The sequence below is a fragment of the Chelonia mydas genome, chromosome 8 (genome assembly GCF_015237465.2).
Source record: "Chelonia mydas isolate rCheMyd1 chromosome 8, rCheMyd1.pri.v2, whole genome shotgun sequence".
NCBI classification, from domain to species: domain Eukaryota; kingdom Metazoa; phylum Chordata; order Testudines; family Cheloniidae; genus Chelonia; species Chelonia mydas.
Window position 1 is genome coordinate 48,765,761 of NC_057854.1, and position 19,908 is coordinate 48,785,668.

Consider the following 19,908-nt stretch of genomic DNA (forward strand, 5'->3'; position numbering starts at 1 on the left):
AGCGATGCTAATTAGTCTGTCTCTTTAATCTCCAAGTGTGGAATCCCCTCTCCCTCCTCCACTTGCTCCTCTTGAGAGCTCTTTAAAATGAATAACTTTTGAAGCCACAGTTTAATTTCTTACAGGGCATCAGAGGTGAGAGGGGAAAAATTGTTCTGATTATCTTTCCTGGCATCTGAGCTAATGGGGACCTGGCAGCTAATGGGGAAGGTTGGGCAGTCTCTAGTCCCTCCCTTATTAGTTGGTGTGGCCCAGTTTTTAATGGCCAAAATACGATCACCTTAAAATTGGTAGCTTTAGAGATTCTTGAGCAGGTAAGTGGCTGTATGTGAAGCAAGGGGGAAGCTGGCAAGGGGATGTTCAGTGGCCTGTGAGAAATGGAGGCTTGTTCACCACCAGTGAAAGCAGCCGGAATATAGCTAGGGCCAGGTATTTTCAAGAGAGCTCAGCTCCCATTTAGCCACCTCATGGAATCCCCCCCTGATTCTCAACAGCAGGTGAATTCTCCTTTGTTCTCAGTGGGAGTTGCTGGGTATGGCTCATGTCTGTAGATTTGGGCCACTTCATTTGGGTGCTTAGCTAAGAGCTAAACTCTTTTCAAAATCTGTCCAAAGGGGTTTGATGCTGCTCTACTCAGGCAAAGCTTCCATTGATTTCAGCCAATAAAGGTGCCTGCCAGTTTCCCTGCCTCTCGTTTATTATGGTGGGGTAACATCCGGCTCACAGTTCTCCCTTTCATAACTGTTTATGCTGCTCCACTAATGGCAGGCGTTAAGCAGGGCAGCTCCGCAGTTCAGGCTCTTCACAGAGATTCAGACATGCGCTCTGTTCTCTGTGTAAACTATGTATGTTTCAGGGTCTCAGGTTCTTGGCTCACGTCTCTCCGAGGGAGGAGAAACTGGCCTGCGAAACTCCCATTGTATGCAGTGCCTCTCTTGGATCCCTGTTCAGCACAGCATTTAAGCATGAGTGTAAGTCCCTCCCCATTCAATAAGGCATTTAAGTCTGCTGTCTTCAGTTGGACATTTAGCACTTGCTTAAGTCCTTTGCTGAACTGAGCCTTCAACTTGTAACGTTACCAAACTCCACCATGGATTTTATGTCCTTGAACCATAGGTCCTCATTAGAATTCATGTACTTGGTAAATATTAAGGCTTTATAAATTGGAGATGGGCCCCAACCATAGCATCTGCTCAAACCCACATGTCTGAGACTTTAGGACAAGGACTTTAGGACAGTTCTGGGTCCAGTCTAGAAGCAGTGCAGCGATCTGAATCGCATCCCAGAATTGTGGGGCTTTGATCTCAGGCCTGAGAACAAATGTCTCATCTATTTTTGTTTGTCCTCTGGGACGAAAATAATTGGGTCTGCAAATTGCAGTGTAGTCTCTGCCAGGGAATGCTGAGAAATGAGCACGCATAGGTCCTAGGAATAAGCAAAAGCGCCTGATGTTGCTGTGTAGCACCCCCTTCTGGATGGGCCTGGCGCAGCCCTGCATGATTCTGGAGGAAGCTGCACGCAGTTCTGCTTGGTCAGATATATGGGCCTATCCAGTGGACTATCTGGGGTGGAGGTAGAATAAAGGCGAAACTAAAGGGATAGCAGAGTAACCTTGCGATTTAAACACAAGACTGGGAGTCTGGAGACCTGGCTCTCCTTCCTGCCTCTGCCCACTGACTCACTGTGTGACCTTGGGCAAGTCCCTTAAACTCTCTGTGCCTCAGTTTACCCATCTGTAAAATGCTGATTGATTGCCGAGCACCCAGAACACCAGATGAACTCAGTGGGAGCTGTGGGTGCTCAGCCCTTCTGAAAATCAGGCCCAAGGCATCTCCACTTGGGCACCCGAAAACAAATGGCTATTTTTGGAACGTTGCTCCTGACTGTGCCTTATGGTGTTAATGTCAACCCTTAAATTGGCAAGGGGGGAGGGGAATGAAACCCAGGGTTTTCCTCTTTTGAAGCATGAGCTGGTGGTTAGGGAGGAGCACAACTCTGTGTGGCCCCTTCGTGCCCCCTGAGGCATTGTCTGGTGTCCGCTTCTGAGGTCATGTAGCCGAATTCCCCTCGGGTGGGTGTGCACCCTGTCTGCTCTTCAGCCATTGCAGGGAATTATTCCTAGGTCAGCTAGGGTCCTTTCTGGATAGGGCAGTCGTTCTGGCCTAGTTAGTGGTTTGTAGGAGCTCCTAGGAGAGGAAAGCCATTCAGCACCTCACCCCACTGTGGCAGGTGAGGGGCCATGCTCAGTACAGAATGCAGAGCAGCAGGCGCTAACGAACAGTTCCTGGCAGTCAGGAGATGAAGGGAGTGGGAGGAGGGGTTATGAGCAGGATAGGTACTAGCCTGGGGCCTGGCTTCCATTCCTTGATCCACTCCAGCTTTTCAGTGTGACCAGGCAAGTCTGGTCTCCCTGTGCCTCAGTTCCTCATCTGCACAATGGGGATAACAGCCCTGCCCTGCCTTGCAGAGGTGTTGTGAGGTAAATATGCTAAAGATTGTGAGGCGCTCAGACACTACAGTAATGGGGGCCATGTAAGTACCTTAGCCAGACAGGGTGCGGAAGGGGGTGAAGCCTCATAACCCATAGCCATCATCACTTCCTTATGGCCTATCAGACCGAGGGTCAGAACCCCACTCCCTTTCTAGACCCAAGTTCTTCTGCAAAGTGTTCTCTCCATTTTCCTTGGGCTGAGTGGAAACCATTGAGCAGAGGGGCTCTCAGGGAGCCTAGTGCTGGTGATATATACTGGGTGCACCCCTGGGTTCAGAGTGCTGCTGGAGTGTTCTCACTATTGTGCAAGCCTCGTTCAGGGCGAGGGAATAGGAGTTAGTTATCCTGTGCAGACTGGGGCAGGCAGTAAGGTGCTGTGCAAAGACAGAGGGGCCAAACGAGTGAGCCAATCCCTGGAGCATCACCAAGTCACTCCTTTATAACCCTGAAGGAAGAGTAAGCATGTATGTGGGGGAGGCTTCCCCCAGAGCAAGAGTTGGGCCCTTGTACCTCACAGGAGCATTCTGACCTCTACATAACTGTTGTCTGGCTCTTGGGAAGAGAGAGAATCTCTCTCTCCCTGTCCCAAACAGTATGAGGGGTGGGGACAGGCAGGTCTGAAGGTTTTAACCTTGTTATACTGCATCATCCGCTGCAATTCTCCCCTCTAATCTGCCCCTCCTAGCAAGAATGTGTTAATCTTCGCTTAGATATTACATTTTAGAGTTTTCTGTGGCACCCATCAGTGTAATATCTAAATGTTTCCCAGATAAATCTTTGTAGTGGATTTCAAGATGTTTTTTCTGCTCTTCTGTCTTCCGTCTGCACAAGTTCGCTCAAGAGGCTGACACGTCTTGGTTTTGGTCTGCGTTTGGCATGGTTTGGGATTTTGGAACAAAATGTTTGCAGTGGCTCTAATTGTGAGGTATAGGAAGTTAGTTAATAGTAGAGATGAGCCCTGGATCTGCTCACAGAACCACAGGTCTGAAAATCCTCAGACTTTGCGTTCTGTTTCATACATAAGTGAGTGACCCATTATAGGGATGGGGATATGCAAAATCCCAGTTCCAGCCCCTCTTTCCCGTCCATTGGGAATATTGAGATGTAGGCCCAAACTTTGTGGGTTTTTTCGGACTCTTCTCCAGGACTCCTTGCATCTCTCACTACAGTAACATTTTTACCACCTAGTATCTTATACAAGGTCTGAATCTCCTCTCTTCCCCCAGTTTTACATGGGAGGGAGCTGCTCCTGATTTACACCAATATGAGAGCATAAATAGGCTCACAATGTCCATGGGCCAAAGCCACTTCTGGGATAAATAGATTCAGCTCCATTTAATCCAGGGGAGTTTCCTTCATTTCTACCAGCTGAGAATTTTGCCCCTTATCCTTCCAGCACATAAACCAGTGTTAAAAACCTATGGGCAAATATAATACACTTTTTATTTTAACATCTGGGTAGAAGCCAGAGTGGAGGAAATGTGGCCCAACCTCAGGTTAAACTCCAGGCAGAAACATACCTTGTTTGCCTGGCCTGCAGCTCTGTGGGCTGTCTGGATAGTTATGAGTTCTCTTTGCACATACTGGCTTGGGTTAAAGTAAGCAATGGAAAATTTGGCTCCCGGAGCTGCATGCCTCTCGTTTTTCCAGGGCGCCGCCTCCTTCTCTTCTTCTCTGCCCCTCACCTCAAGGGCTTCATGTTAAACACTAAAAATAAAACTCACCCAGCTGTAGGCCAGCTAAAAATAGACCTATCAGTTATTTATTTATTGCATCAGCAAAGGCCTTTCCTGCTGCTGCTCTGGAGCAAAACTCCAAAGTTGGGAGCTGGGTGGGATGTATGACCCCCTCGGAGAGCAGTTCAGCCTCTGAAAGAATAAACAGAGAGCTCTATCTTGGCTGAGATCCATGCAGCCCAGGACTGACAGGCTCCAAGTCAGCCATTCTACCTCCTGTCTTCTCTTGGGTTTTTTTTTTCCTGTCCTGAACAACCAGGCCAGCTTCTCTGACTGTCTCTCCTGAGCTCTAGCTTGTGTGCGAGCTGTAGAGGCATATGGACTAGCTGAGATGCTTGACAGTGGCAAAATGTAGAGGCCAAATCCTGCAACCGGCCGGAATATTGGGGTTGGCGGGTGGGAAGGCAACTTGTCCCCAGGCAGCTCTGTAGCTGTAAATCCACACCTCTGTATGAAAGGGTAGCTGTTCTCCTGTCTCCCGGCCCTTCTGTGCCTGCCAGGGCAATGCAGGATTTATCCCTACGGTAATAGCAAGTGATACATACTGGGCCTGATTCTCATTTACGCTCAGGCCCTTTTGCATCGTTCTGGCAGTATACAGGGACCTTAATATGCATTTCCAGTCACTTTAAGGCTTCTTTACACTGCTCTTGGACTCTGCCTATGTTAATAACAATACTTTGCACTGACTGGGCCTGCTTCTCTCTTGGCGCTGCCACCAACGCACAGCGGGTGTGTACGCTGCCGTGTCAGAGTGGCGCTGGTGGTGGGAGTGACGACGCGAGGTGCAGAGCGAAGGAGGCTAGCCCACTGGGGAGATCATCTTTAGAGCTGGTAGGAAAACACCCAGATTTTACGTTTTTCAAGGGAAGCCACGGACACGTTTTTCAGGAAAATGTTTGAGACAAAGTCTCTGTTTTTCGAAGGGCTCCAGTTGCCATTCAGCCAAAGCTCTCAGAGCACATTGCCAGTACTAGTCCTCAACAGCCTTGCGGGGTGAGCGATCTCCCCATGTTAGAGGGGCCACGTGACTTTCCCATAGATATACAGCAAGGCACTGGCAGAGCGGGGGCTAGAATGTGGTGGTTAGCACTCTAGCCTGGTGTTTGGGGAATCCAGGTTCAACTTTCCTCCAACTTCCTGCCTGACCTGGGGCAAGTTGCTTAGGGTCAGATTCCTAAAGGGATCTAGGCACCCATTGATTTCAATGTGGGGTAGGTGTTTAAATGCTTTTGAAAATTCTGCTAGGCACCTAAATACCTTTTAAAAATCTGGCCTTTACTCTCTCTGTGCCTCTGTTCCCCATCTGTCCAATGGGATAATATCACTGACCTGTCTCCCAGAGGTGTCTTGAGGCTAAATACCTCAAAGACTGTGAGGTGCTCAGATACTAAGGAGATGGGGGCCATACCTATGCTGGATGATACACGCTCCATTTAAATGCAGTAGCAAATTCTTAGATAGCATGGTCTGTTTCAGGGCCAGAGCCTGAGGGTCCAAAGAAAGCAGAGTTCTTCTTTAGTGCTGTCAGAGAAATTTGATGCTTTAGGGATCTAGGGAAACAGAGGCTTGTAATCTCCAGGGTTGGGAGTGGACAGAACAGTCCTTAGGAATGTCTCCAAGTCCCTGCTGCGGGTGCTGCAGCACTTGGAAAGATGGCAGTGGTGGTGGTTGGTTGTTTTCTGACCAGACCCATTTATTTTGCTGTTTTTCTGGCTACGAACAGGAATTCCTTCCTGAGGAAATCCTAAGAGCAAAGCCCTCTGTGGGAGCAGAGGGAGGGGGTGAGGGGCAGGCTGAAGAAGCCAAGAGAGGTGGGGCAAAGAGGGGTGGCAACTTGAGGGGGTGAGCAAGCCCAGGCAGGATGATTTCATGTATTTAATTTAGGAATTGCCTAACGATCAGCCTCATTAATGCTGAAGGATGAAACCAGCTCTGTTAATGGCTGGGGCACCCACTTCCCAGTGGAGCCCGAGTATGTGTGGGTGGGGGGGGGGGCAGCATGTTCTGATGCTTCATTTATTTGAATGGGCATTTGTATCAGGAGCAGTGAAGGTGTTAGAAAGCAATCTCTCCCTCTCTCTCTCCCCACACTCCATGATAAGAGGGGGGTGGAAGTATATCTGATGGGACAGATAATATGGGTACTTTGTGTAAGGGGACTGTTGCCCCCTCACTAACATTCAGTGGGGGTGTTTTGGTTGGCTAGCTCCCAGTACTAAAAGGGGAAGGGTCTATGGGAAATCAGGACCCTGAGACTGATAGACCCCTGGAACAATGGGGAGAGGCCAATGCTCTAGGTCAGCCTGAACGACAGGGCGGGCAGGTTAATCGGGGAGTCAGGAGGCCAGGGAGGTCCCGTCCTCCGTGTGAGCTGGATTTGCCTGGTTCAGACAGAGTGGGGCCTAGCTAAGGAGAAAGCAGGGGCCCAAGCTAAGCTGGGGAGCAGAGCTGTGCCAGATCCAGAGGGACCAGAAAAGCAGCCCAGAGAGAGCAGACCCTGTCCTGGGAGCAGAGCTGCAGCCCCAAAGCCTGAGGCACAGCCCAGAGAGAGCAGACTTGCCCTGGGAGCAGAGCTGCAGCAACCAGAGCCAGAGGGGCCAGAAAAGCAGCCCACGAAGCAGGTCAGTGCTGGGAGCAGAGTCACAGAAGCAGCCTGCAGAGCAGACCTGTCCTGGGAGCAGAGCTGTAGCAACCAGAGGCAGAGGGGCCAAAGAAGCAGCCCAGAGAGCTGGAGGCAGAGCCGCAGCAGCAGTGCTGAGACCTAGTGGTGGAGCTGGGGCTGGAGCAGTCCGGCGCTGGGTGCGGTGAGCAGCTGGGGAGAGCGAGGGGGACCCTGGGCAGCGGGCCCAGCACAGGGAGATGCCTTAGCCAAGAGGCTCTGCAGGCCAAGCTTGGATCGTAACCCCGACAGGGCGGGGGTGACACTGAGAAGAAGGGTCCTACCACTTAGAGCCTCAGAGTGTGTGGCCACTACCAGGGCAAGTGTCCAACCCACAGGATCCCTGCAGCACAGCCGGGGCCTGAGAAGAAGGCCTGGGACTTACAAGGAACAGACTGTGAACTGCCCTGATATTCCAGAGACACTGTTTGTGATGTTCCCTGCCACAGAGCGGGTTGATGTGTTTCCTTTAACCTTTCCCATTTTTCCTTATTCTTTTTAAAATTAATTGTTGATTAAATAACTTGCATTTGCTTTAAATTGTATGTAATGGTCAGAGAAGTGCCCAGTGCAGAGAGAATACCCCGGAGTGGGGACACCCTAGCCCCTGTCCTAGGTGATCACAGCAGGGTTGGGGGTCGAGCCCCCCAGGAATCCTGGGCCCGCCTTGTTGGGGTTACGAGGACTCTGCCAGACAGGAGAGTGGAAGGGGAGTCCTCAAGGGCAGGGAGGCCACTGGGTAAAGGAAGTGGGAGCGAGGACTCAGATCCTTTGCTAGCCCACTTCACTGGGGTAGTGCAGAAGCCAGGAAAGTTCCCCACAATAGCGGGACTATTCCCTCGCTTACATTTGCATGTATACAGCCCCTGCTCTCCGGGGCTCTCCGTGTATTTTGCAGACATTACTGGCCATGCCTGTGAACTTAAAATGAAGCTGCAGACTGCTCAGCCCATCGTTTCACATTCATACTGGTGGTGACACTGTAACCAGCCTCCAGATATGGAGAAATAAATGGCATGATCCAACCTTCACGCCTCTGCTGCAGCCCATCTGTAAGGCACTCCCACTGCAGCCCAGCTGCACAGCAAGAGAGGCAGCACATCTGCAATAGGTCTGTAAAGGTCGGACACAGCCTCTGGCCAGGGACGAGAAGGAAGGTGATGAGGATGGCATCTCCCCAGAAGCAGGCTCAGAGACTGCAGCACCCACTCTAGTGGGGGTGAACCTTAGACCTCTGCGCAGCTGGACAATGAGATGGGCTCTCTGCAGAGATGAGTCCCTCACCCGCATTGTTCCCTGCCAGTGAAAGACATGTCTGCATAGCTGCTAGAGGGAAGTGGTGGGATTGTAAGCCAGAACATGGCTAGGAGGGGAGGCTGATCTGGCTGCTGGCCTGTGCTCTGAAATGGTTTGAGAGCTTGTGGTAGGGGACTTGTCCATAAAGTCCATTTTAGCAGGTCTGGCATACTCCATCCCTGGTTACTAGCAGCTCTGCAATCCCCCAGCTTCAGTCTATGCACTTTGCTCCAGCTCCCCAGGGGTTAATGCACTCTTCCCCCGCATTAGGTTTTGTTTATTTCCTTTTGCTGCTCTGAACACCTGGTTTCTGCATTAGAGTCTCACTGAGGGCTCTTGACACTGCTTTTCAGTATAAACAGGAGTTACTCTTTGTCCAGGATCCACAACTCTTCTGGCTGGGCTCCCACTCTTTTTGCTCAGCCTTTAACTCTCTCTGACACTGGTTTTTATTAATTCTTGGGGGTGAGCATGGAGCGTTTGGGGAACGGAGACGTGAACTGTTGCGAATGCATCTGAGCCCCTGCTTTTGTCCTGTTCTGCACTGCACAGGTAGTTTGTATTGCACTTTTGGCCTAGTAGTTGGAGGGAGAATGCTGAATAGTATTTTTAAAGGAGGTGGTTTGTGAAATTGAGGAGTTTTGCTAATAAAATATCAAACTTCCTCACGTACTGTCGCTCTGCTAATGCACCTCAGTCCTGATCTGCTGCACCCCCTGCTACCCCAGCCCTGGATCCTATCCTTCTACCCCTTGACCAATGCAGCAGACTCCTGGCGTGAGGCTGCCCCCTCTCAGTCCTGGTGCCATCCAGAGCAGTTGCTGCTAACGAGGGCAATATTAGGTAGTGAGTTGGTGATGCAGACTCTGGGGGCGGGTCTCCTAGTAGGAACCAGGCTGAGATCTCCAAGCTTCTCATGTACTAGTGACTGTTTAACCTTTGGTCTTCACAGGTGAAATGCGCTGCTTAGCTTCCCTCCTCTCCAGCTCATTTGTTAACGGGTCCCCCCCGAAATTCTCCTGGGGAGGATGCAGCTGTGGTTCCGAGGCTCAGGCAGGGTGTGTTGCACTAAAGTCACTTCTGCAAATCATTACAGCTGTCAGTGGAACCCACCCACAGTGGGAAGGAAAGTGAAACGCAAAATGAGTCTGTTGAAAGAAAGAAACACAGAACTCAGGGGAGGGGAAGCGAAAGGGTCTTTTGTGGTGGGTCTGTCAGCTCGCTGGAGGAGAACTGCTTGGTATACTTCATTAGGACTTTCAAAAAGCTGTTGACCAAGGTCCCGCTCAGGAGGCTGTTAAGGAAACTAGGAAATCAGGGGGTGAGAGGTGGAGTTGGATCACGGATGAGCAACCAAGCAAGAGACAGTAAACAGACTGACAGGTGTTCAGTTCCCAGTGTGGCTGACAGGTGACAGTGGGTGCTCCCATGATTCTATCCTAGGCCTGGTATTCGGCACAAAACTAGCCAACAGGTAGTTGGGCAGCAGGTGTGCTGAGACTATCGTGCTGTCCAATATTGCCTCGTTGCGTCCTAGTGCTCCTGTCTGTCTGTCTCCTCTTGTTGGCTCTTTTATTTCGCTTGTAAGCTCTTTGGGGTAGGGACTGTCTTTTTGTTCTGTGTTTGTTCTGCTCCATGACTGGGGCTTCTGGGTGTTATTGCAATACAGATAATAATGAATAATAAAGAGCTAGGTAAATGGGTGTGTGGTGGGGCTTCCAGACTCCTCACTAAGACAAAAGGGGTGATGGAGCCAAGGCGGCCCCGCCCCTCAGCTGTTGTTGAGCCTGCTTCGAATGGGGCTCTGGCAGTCAAGCTGGTGGCGGGGCTGTCTACAGGAGGGAAGCCAGTTAGTAACTTCTGGGACCAGAGGACTCCAGGGATGGCCTTGGACTGTGGGTAAGGCCCAGCTGGGAAGCCAGGGTCCTGACTCCTTTTTCTCTCCCCTTCTTCCTAACAAGGGGGAAATCCCTGAATGCTGTGAAGGGAGCTGGGAAGCCATGATGGACTGTCTGAATCACTGAGGCAGAGCAACCCTCTGCAAGGAGGGAAGCTGAGGGCTGTGACCATGCCCAAACTGAAGAGAGCACTTGAGGGGTAGGCAGGTAGGAAGTGGCCTAGGGGAGGATGGTCTGGGGTATCAGCTAGAGGGGATGAAAACAATCCCATCCTCCCCCTCCCCCCCTTTGAACCCTGGGCCAGGACCCAGTGGACAAGGTGGAGTTGGGTCGCCTTATTCTTCCCTCGGCCCTTAGTCCAACCGGGAGAGGGGAGTGGAACGGGGAGAATAACAGACTGTGAGTTGGCCTCCAGGCCCCCAGATTGGCTGACAAGGCCCCCAAGACTTTGGAGACTGTTGAGCTGCGGCCTGCTCACAAGGCCTGCTGGCCCCAAGTGAACTCTGCTACAGGGAGATGTGACAGGGTAACAAGCCTTGTGGCTGCGGGGGAAGTGTAGACGTGGTATATCTTGATAAGGCTTCTGATACTGTCTTGCAAGACCTCCTCATAAACAAACTAGGGAAATACAACCTAGATGGAGCTACTATAAGGTGGATGCAAAACTGTTGGAAAACTGTTCCCAGAGAGTAGTTATCAGTGGTTCACAGTCATGCTGGAAGGGCATAATGAGTGGGGTCCCTCAGGGATAAGTTCTGGGTCTGGTTCTGTTCAATATCTTTATCAATGATTTAGATAATGGCATAGAGAGTACACTTATAAAGTTTGCGGACGATACCAAGCTGGGTGTGGTTGCAAGTGCTTTGGAGGATAGGATTAAAATTCAAAATGATATGGAGAAATGGTCTGAAGTAAATAGGATGAAATTCAAAAAGGACAAATGCAAAATACTCCATTTAGGAAGGAACAATCTGTTGCATACACACATGCCTAGGAAGGAGTAGTACGGAAAGGAGAGTCTGGGGTCATAGTGGATCACAAGTGAAATATGAGTGAACAGTGTAACACTTTTGCAAAAAAAAAAAAAAAAAAAAAAAGCAAACATTCTGGGATGTATCGGCAGGAGTGTTGTAAGTAAGACACGAGAAGTAATTCATCTGCTCTACTCCGCTCTGATTAGGTGTCAACTGGAGTATTGTGTCCAGTTATGGGCGCCACATTTCAGGAAAGATGTGGACAAATTGGAGAAAGTCCAGAGAAGAGCAACAAAAATGATCAAAGGTCTAGAAAATGACCTGTGAGGGAAGATTGAAAAAGTTGGGTTTGTTTAGTCTGGAGAAGAGAAGACTGAGAGGGGACATAACTGTTTACAAGTACATAAAAGGTTGTTTACAAAGAGGTGGGAGGTAAATTGTTGTCTTAACCTCTAGGAAAGGACCAGAAGCAAGGCGCTTAAATTGCAGCAAGGGAGGTTTAGGTTGGACATTAGGAAAAACTTCCTGTCAGGATGGTTAAGCACTGGAATAAATTGCCAAGGGACGTTGTGGAATCTCCGTCATTGGAGATTTTTAAGAGCAGGTTAGATAAACACCTGTCAGGGATGGTCTAGAAATACTGATTCACACAATGCATAATTATGCTAAAGAGCTCGCTGCCATGGGACCCAAAAACTTGGTAAATTCAAAATAGGATGAGATTTTTATATGGGTAATGAAACCATTTATGGTTCTAGAAGAATAAAAGTGAAATAAATAGATGTGTTATAAACTCTCATGCTTCAAGGCATAAACCAGCCACTAACTGAAGGGTCCGGAGAAGAAATATTCTGCTGGGAAGGTTTTTCCAAAATTGTCCACTGCAGGGTTTCTTGCACAGTCGGTACTGGGCACTATTGGAGACAGGATATTGGATGAGATGGCCTGTGTGTGATCCAGTTTGGCATTGCTGGATTACTGGCAGGGATTGTCTAGCGGTGTTGGTGTTCAGGCTCATACCATGGCATTTCCATACCTGGCCCCAGTCCTTAGGTGTAGATGGTTAGGGGGACATGTGCCCCTGCTACTACTATTTCAGGATGCTATACACAAATTTCACCAGAGGGCAAAGTACATGGTTATGAAAGCCCCACCCCACCTAACCCACCAGCAGGCACTGTATGAAACGCTGGAGAAGCACTGACTGAAAAGAGTGTGCTGTCCCCTTCTCCAACTCAGCCTCTTCCAGCAGGAGGGAATATAGCAAATGCTGGAGGAGTGCTAGCTGGGAGGTAGCTAGTCCTGGTCTATTCCTGCAGGGAAGTGTCTGATGTCAATAGTCCCAGCCTTTCCCAGCAGGAATTCTTGTAAAGTGCTAGCGTGGTGGCTGGGAGGATGCTGTATTGTTTGTGTGAAAGGGTTAAATGTCAACAGGGACAGTCTGGCCCTTCACTTTTTAACTTCTCTAAATACCAAGTTCTCTCTTCATTTATGGGAGAGGCCCAGAGCACAAGGCAATATACCCAGATCACATCTCCACCCAGTTCTCCTGCAGATGAGCGGGGGAGGGGAAAGTCCTGAGCAGAACAGGAGAGCCCTGGGTTGACCTGGCAGAAAGGGAGTTTGGTTCTGGTGTCTTCTTCCATCTGGAAGCTCTCGGCCATGAAAGGTGGGGCTGCCACTGCCTTGTATGGCTGATTTCACTACCCGCAATGTCTGTGGTTAGCGCAAGAATAAAAACAAGTGGTGTGAAAAGGCATTTCTTTTGGTCAGTATTGAATTTTCCATCTTTTCCTTTCATTGAATGTCCCTGTGCTCTTGGGTTAGGAGACACGGAGAACAGAAGGTAGCTCCCTTTTCTGGCCCATTTATTATTTTATAGAGTTTCGTGACATCCTCTCTTATTTGTTTCTTTGCCAAGGTAAACAGTCCCCGTCTTTTCCATTTCTGTTCACATGGGAGTTTTTCCATGTCCTTGATCATCCTTCGCTGACTCCCCTTTAGTTCTGCAATATCCTTTTAGAGATGGGCTGGCCAGAATGGCACATAGTATCCAGATGAGGCCACACCATTGATTTTATATAAAAGACTTTATAATATGCTTTGTATTATTCACCAGGCATTCCTCATGCCTCCTAACATCTTGTGTGCTTTTTTGACCACAGCTGCACATTGAACTCAGGTCTTCATTGAGCTGTCTACAGGGACACCCAATCCCCTTTTCTGAGCTGATACAGTAATTTAGAACCCTGTCACGTGTATGAATAGTTTAATTTCCCCCCCTCTAATCTGCTTTCTGAATCTTTACTGTCCTACCTGACATAGTTTAAGGTGTGAACAAGTCTCCGCCATCCCTGTCTATCACGCTGTTTGCCGGAATGGCTACCTTGTTGTGTTTCTAGAACTCAGGTTTTTTACAAGGTTGTTGGTCAATCACTGAACCTGCAACCTGGAGTGCTTTTCAGCTGGTCCCTTCCCTTCAACCTGTCTAGCTTGGGTGGCCCTTCCAGGAATTAAAACTGCCCGTTGTATAGCTCCCAGGTCCCTTGGTGCACACACGCCTTCCCACCACATCAAAGCGCAGTCTCCAGGGAAGGGACAATCTGAACTACTTTGCATTTATCGACGCTGAAATTCATCTGCCATCATGTTTCCCATTCATCTAACCAGTTGATGTCTCTTTCGTTCCTCACAGTTCTCTCTGGCCCTGATCAACCTAAATTGTCATCTGCAAATTTTGCTTCCTCTCAACTCCCCCACCCACTGCAGATCAGGAATAAATACATTAAACACCATGGGACAAAGTATGGAACTTTGAGGCACCCTCCGTTAACCTTTTTCCATGATGAAAATCAGCCATTCATTCCTACTCTTTGTTTCCTGTCTTTTAGCCAGGTTTGGGTCCATGAGAATGTTTAGCCTCTCGCACAGGAGGTTGTGAGCTTCTTTCGTAGCCTCTTGTGCAGAACCAAAGGCCTTTTGGAAGTCTTAAATTAATTATGCCAACCAGCTCTGCTTTACCCACTGCTTTACTGACGTGTTCAGAGCAGGTGCACAGTGACTGTGTGCCACAGGCTAGATCCCGCTGCTGGCGAACTCAGTGGCCATGCTGATGTCGACTCTAACAGCAGCATGTGCCATGTGGAGTAGAAATAACTTTGTAGGCTCCAGCATGGCATGAGTCATGGTGGGGGAGAGTATTTCTGAGGGAATACTCCTCCTGTTTCTGTATATGCCACAGAGGAGACAGGTGACATCATCTTGTGGTGTTCCAGCTTAATTTAGCTCCTCTGCACTCCATACCAATCTCATTAGGGCCCACTTCCTTCCCTTTATATGGGACTGTCAAGGATCCCACTTCTTGATCAGTCACGAGGTCTGGGAGTGCATTATAGACGTGGGAAAACCATCCGGGAGAGAAAACAAAAGCCACTTGGACTCTTAGGTGAAGAAGCTCAATGTTCTGGTGGCAGTTCCCAGGGAGGTAACTAGCCCATAACACTTTAAAGACCCTGCCCTGAAATCCACCTCTCCGGCTGCTCATGTCTTGCAGCTCCGACCCCCATCATCTCCTGAGAGCAACCACTGCCTCTGGGAATGTGGACACTGCACAGCTGAGCAGCAGACCTCTTCTCCCCTGTGGGAGGGAAGGGGGGGCTGTGCATTGGTGGGAGGAGGAGGGTCCTCTGGGAGAAGCTAAGTTCTTTCTCTCCTTTGTGGCTGATGCTGCAAGCCGTTTCTGCATGGCTGGGCTCTTTTCAAGGGGAACTAGAAAGCCTAAATATCAACACCCTTCCTCTCCATAGACAGTTGTTTTCAGGACTGTCAACTTCTCCCTCCCTTCTCTTTGCTAGGAGGACTAAAAGAGTGAGTTCACCTGAGGAGTGGTTAACCTGAGCTGCCGGCCCCTCTTGTCAAGGACATGTTTAGTAATAAATGGACTAAAACAGCTCAGGCTGTGTCCCATGTGTCATCACTGTTCAGGCCCCCTTTGGAGATGTGGTTTTGAGACAAACTAAACTAAACACTTCGTAGCTGGGCAGGAAGTGAAGGGTGAGGCCCTGTACACCAGAAATGCAGCAGCTGCAGCATCCGTACGTTTCAACCACATGCTACTTGCAGGCTCAGGGCACTTTGTCTTCAACTGCAAAGGACTTTTTACTGGTCCAGCAGGCTTTGAAGGGAAAGGAGATTGGCTTTGATTGAGATGTGGTGAGGTCTTGCCTAGAAGGACAGCCTGACCGCTGATTGTGTGGCATGTGCTGTGTGGGCACTGGGAAGGGGAGTGTGTTTATCGGTTATTTTCTCTACCCAAGTGTGGGGCTAGATCTCTTAGGCATTAGGCGGAGAGTAGAGACTTTCACCTTCAGTCACTGTTCCCACCTAGGCCGTGGGACATCTGCGTGGCCAATGTGAAATTACTGTTTATCAGAGCTGAGTGAGATTTGTTTTTTCCATCGGACATGTTCTGAAATGTTCAACATTTTTCATTCCAAAGTGGGGCAAAAACTTGAAATTTTTCACAGAATGGAAATTCTGAAACGTTTCCATGGGGAAGTATCAGAACATTTCATTTCAACATCTCTGATAGAAACCAAACATTTTGACATTCCCCAAACTGAAATGTTTCTGGTTTATTCAACTGACCCAACACACAGAATTTTGTGTCAGTTCAATGCTAAACTGCATTTTCCCACTGTGACACATTGCCTTATGGGAGTTGTCATTCAGGAGTCTGATGCCCCTCCCCCTCATTTTCTCCTATGAGCCCTGGCCAGACTACATCTTCCATAATGCACCATGCAGCTGAGTCATCTGGATATCCACATTGCATTATGGGAGATGTAGTCCTCCAGGGAGATCAGCTCAGGTGAGAATGGGGGCTTGAATTACAACTCCCATCCAGCAGTTAGCCGATAGAGAAATGCATTTTAATATTTTGTTGAACTGATTCAAAACAAAACATTTAGGATCAGTTAAAAAAAACACCCCCAAAATATTCCCATGTGGATCAAACTGACCTGAAATGAAATACTTAATTTCAGTTTACTCCGACAGAAAATCAAGTTTTCAGCAAAATAAAAATTTTGATTTTGTGGAAATGGCATTTTCTGCCGGGAAATCATTCCAATGGAAAATTTCTGTCCAGTTTTTCTATTCATATGTCACCTAGGCATGGCACTTTACGTGTAAGTAAATAACACAAGGTGCTGCCCCTTTAAATCAGCAATCAAATTAGACCTAGCAACATAAGAAGGGAAGATGAATGAAAGCTGGGGCTGGGGAGAAGGACAGGGGCGCTGCCTGTAGAAGGGTGTTATAGTTTGTATAGTGTGGAGTGTGCTAAGTGCATGTTGAGATGCTATGCTTGGTTACTTTCATACTGTACCTGGTGAGTTCATCCCTGCTTAGTCTGTAATTTATGTTTTAAGTTATTTATATAGTAGTTCTGAAGGGGCAAAGGTGGGGCAGAGCTGTATTGGGTTGCGCTGGCTGGAAATGAGTGATTACCTTTTTATTATTTGTTTTGGGCCCCAGTCATGGACCTGGACCCCATTTGTAGCAACCTGCATGGGACTTGGAGGGTGGAGCACAGGCTGCAGGGGGAAGAATTTGGAGGTGGCACTGGGAAGTCAGTCTTTGTGCATGTGGCTGGAATGCCAGCTCCAGCTGGAGCACCTGTGTTAACAGTTCACTTAATAAAGAGCCAGCTAAGTTGTAATGAAACATGGAGTCCTCATGGTTATTCAGCACTTGGTACATGAAACACCATTGTGTTAGGCGCTGTAAAAACAAAGATCTCTGCCCCAAAGAGCTACCAATCTAAGAATAAGACAAGAGACAATGGCTGGATACAAACAGACAGAGGGGAAAGACAAGGAAACAATGAGACAATATTGTGATTGAGTTGATATTGTCATTGTTGGTCTCAGTCCAGTTCCATCATCTCCTTATACAGGTCAAACCTGGGGTGTACTGTGGGGAGAACCTTGCACGGGTTCTGCCTGGGCTGGACCTGTGCATATGAGTAACGCGTTTACTGGAGGTGGGCAGTAGCATGAGGAGGAGGAGAAGGGAAGGGGGTGCAGCAGCATGGGGTATGAGGCAGTGGCATGGGGAGAGGGTGAAAGGGCAGTGCAACAGTAGGGGGGGAAGAGTGACAATGTGGAACAGCAGGAGTGGGTGAAGGGGGCGGACTTCCAGCCTGGGAGGTGGTGGAGGGGAGCATGGGAAGAAAGGAAGCTGTGCAGTGGGGACTTGAGGGTGCAAGCACCTATGCATTGCTTGCTGTCGGGGACCAGCTAGGAGGCAGGAAAGTCCCGACCTCAGTGACAGACTTTAACTGAGTCTCCAGAGGTGGCTGATTTAACTGTCAGTGTTAAAGCCAAGGGGAGCAAAGCTAAAAGCAGAGGGAGAGGACCCATGCCTTGGCTTGAAGGTTGCAGCTCCCCCAGGGCTTCCCTGCTGGCTCCCTTCTGGCTGGTGATGCATGGACTCTCCCGAAAGGGGAATCTGAGGTAGGAAGCTGTAGAGGAGAGGGGAGAACAGATGGTGAGACACCCACCCAGAAAGCTCAGTGGAGAAAGATCTCAGGGACAAGAGAATGACCCTCTGAGCTCCTTCCTCCCTCCTGGCTGTGGCGTATTGAAAACTGTGTTTAAAATGATAAACTATCACTTAAATTCTCAGGAGTTCCTGCTCCTGCTTGCAGGCTATGGCGCTCTGTAGGATATATTCAGTCTGGGTCTTTCAGCAGTCAGTCTGCAAAGAGCCAGCCTATGGCAAGCTGGGGTGAATTGTGTGTCTGCCTTAGGGAGCAGCCTGTTTTGTGTCTCTGTGCTTTTAGTTCTTGTGTGTTAAGATCCTGGATTTTAAGAAATAAAATAGTGTTACATTGCAGCCTTCCCAAAAGGAGTATTCTATGTTTTAATCTAACTCCTCTGTTTGCTTGCCATGAAGATATCACACATGGTATGGGGTGGTGGTGGTGGTGGTGAGACAGGGCCTGATGGGTAAGGATGGAAAGAAGAATGGAGGGAGGAAGGCAAGAGCAGAGATGTAGATGGGGCTTATTTACAGGGAAAACTGAAAAACAAAGGGGAGAAGAGGCAGTCAGAAAGGAAGGGAACAACCTGGAGAGAGACAGGGAAAGGAAGAAGAGAGAACTTGGGAGAGACAGCAAGGGAAGCTTGATGCTACAGTACTGCACTCCCTTGGCTGTCCGGTCTCTGTACAAGGTGGCATGGCTGCATAGGACGAAGGTATTGTGAGAGTTGGCTTTAGAAAAGAGACTCCCCTAGAAGCCCGGTATCCTTTGTGTAAGGAGACAGGAGATCATGCTCTGGGGTTGAATGGTGGGGCTGGTTATAAGGGGCTGACACAAGGAGTGCTGGGAAGACACTGCTTTAATTGCTGTCAAGGACAGTAGCACTGGCTGCTCTTGTGGGACCTCCAGGCCTGGTGGCCCTGAGGCACATCTGCAGATATTGTAATAGAATGTGACTTCACCTGTCAAGCTTTAGTGAAATACAGCTCCTTGGGGCAGGGCTAGTGTTCCTGGTGTGTCTGTACCATGCCTAGCACAACACTGCCCCAGCGTGCTGGGGAACATTAGGAGCAGTTTCACTTTTTTGCACAGTATTTTATGAGCTCTCCTGAAGTCTCCCAAAGTTCAGGGAATCTTGGGGCGTACTCCAGACACCTCCGGGGAGGCCCCAGACCTTCAGCCTTTGCTGCTGTTTTTGCATTGGTGTGGATTCTCCTTCCCAGCTGAGGCTAGATACTGGTGCTGCAAGGAAGAGGCAAGAGGAGCACCAGGTATGTACCCAGTGAGCCCAGCCAGGTGCCAGCCGCCAGCCACGGTGGTGGGAAAAGTGCCTCGATCCAGGCACAGAAGGTGGGTTGGGAGCTAGGCTTCCAGGGAGCTGCCAGGCCAGGACTGGGGTGTTGAGGTGGGGAGGCAGGAACCCCAGAGTCCCATGACAGCAGCAGCTGGGGGACTGGTAGATGCCTGTGAGTGACGTTTCTTTTCTTGTCCCTAGTCTCATCAGCACAGTGTATTGTGTCGCCATCAGACGACACACTGCCACGTTACCCCAGGCTTGGGAGCCACCAGCAATAGGGAGTGCCCCATCCTCGGATGATCAGTTTGGGGGGAGGATTGTGTGTGCACTCCTTGCCACAGAGGGCTGTGTGGGGCTGTGCACACCTGCCCATACGCTGCCTAACATTCCTAGATCATTTACAAAGCAGTATCAAGCTGCTGTGGCTGTTTAGCAGGCCAGGTACTGTCCTCCTCTCGCAGAAATCTCTTCATGGCAACCATGGGATTTCACCTGTGGTGCTGATTTTTTAAACAAACAAACAAACAGCCTTGCGGGGAGTCTGTTCCCTTTCCAAGTTGGTTCAGAAGAGCTGCCCTGTTCCTTTCCTGCCCTGGAGAATGGTAACAGCTGTCTGATTTTTAGCCAGCACTCAGCTGCGTTCAAGTTGGTGCGCTCTGACACGCACTGCAATGGAGCTTTGTATGTGTGCGCTCTCTCTTGGATTCCTTGATATTTCCCCTCCCCTTGCCCCTATGCCAGCTTTGCATTTGGTTGGCAGCTGCTCAGACCTGGGTGCCCCCACCTTGTGAGGCACAGCATGGGCAGTGGTGCAGATTGGGATGGGGGCCTGTGCTAGCTGACGATGCCATTGGTTTGGGAGTTGGCCTCAGAGGGCCCGATGTGGTGATTCATGCTGCACAGTCTGCAGGAACAAAGTCTGGCACTGAGCAGTGCCAAGGGCTTCACACGTGGCCGGGGGGTGGGGGTAGGGGAGAATTGGGCACACTTTGAAACAAAACACATCT